Genomic DNA, 989 nt, shown 5'->3' with positions numbered 1-989 from the left:
AACATACATTAATTCGACAATCTTGTTATTTTTCATATTTGCATAGGACATGGTCACAATAGAATTGTCTAAACATGTACAAAAAAAATAATAATGCCGTAATAAAAAAGGTACAGCAGAGCAGCTAAGACCAGCACATTACATTACATGTGGTTGGAATCCAAGGTACAACTGTACAACTGTAATACTTGGTGAGTGTAGTGATTGGTTTGGTTTGCTCAGAGAACACACACACACACACACACATATATATATATATATATATATATATATATAAAGATAGACAAACGAGAAAAAGACACCTGAAAGTTAACTGTGAGGTCATAGTAGAATGTACTGGCCATAGCTGAGTCAAGAGTTATTATTTACACATTACATTAGAGCGATGCCGAGGGGGGAGGGGGGGTGGCATCTTGGAGTCACTACAACAGGCAACTGATGGTGATGGACAGCGGAGAAACGCACAAGAGGTATCAAGAGAGCGACATTGCACTGAGGACAGACAAGGGGCGATGCTGCAGCACGCCTCTTTGCTCAATATTTACGATTTTTTTTTATTATTATTTAACAAAAAAAGGTCCATTATCAAGCCCAGCATTACTGCAACATTCACATTTCCCTTCATTAGCCTTTGGTAACACACTCCTTCTCGCCATCCCATAATGGCTGCCTCTCAAACGCCACTAACTAGTCTTAACGCCACTGTACTGTATATCCTTGACTCTTTTTCCAGTTGGCTACACAGAGGGCCCGAATGACCTGGGAAACAATGAGGAACGTACCTTACGCACGACTCACAACGTTTAAAAACTCGACACATAAAAAAAAAAATATGGGGTCCATAAAAGCAGCAAAATTGATAGCAACTTTAAATCCTTTGGAATGGTTGGGCTTCTTCGACGTTCATTAGCATGAAAAACATCGCTTGTGTAATGTACAGCAACAAAACACTTTTAAAATCATAATTAAATAAGATTTAAAAAAAAAAA

This window comes from Doryrhamphus excisus, linkage group LG1, assembly GCF_037039965.1.
Source record: "Doryrhamphus excisus strain RoL-2023G ecotype Guam linkage group LG1, RoL_Dexc_Guam_v1.1, whole genome shotgun sequence".
NCBI classification, from domain to species: Eukaryota; Metazoa; Chordata; class Actinopteri; order Syngnathiformes; family Syngnathidae; genus Doryrhamphus; species Doryrhamphus excisus.
Note: the sequence above shows the minus strand (reverse complement) of the source record.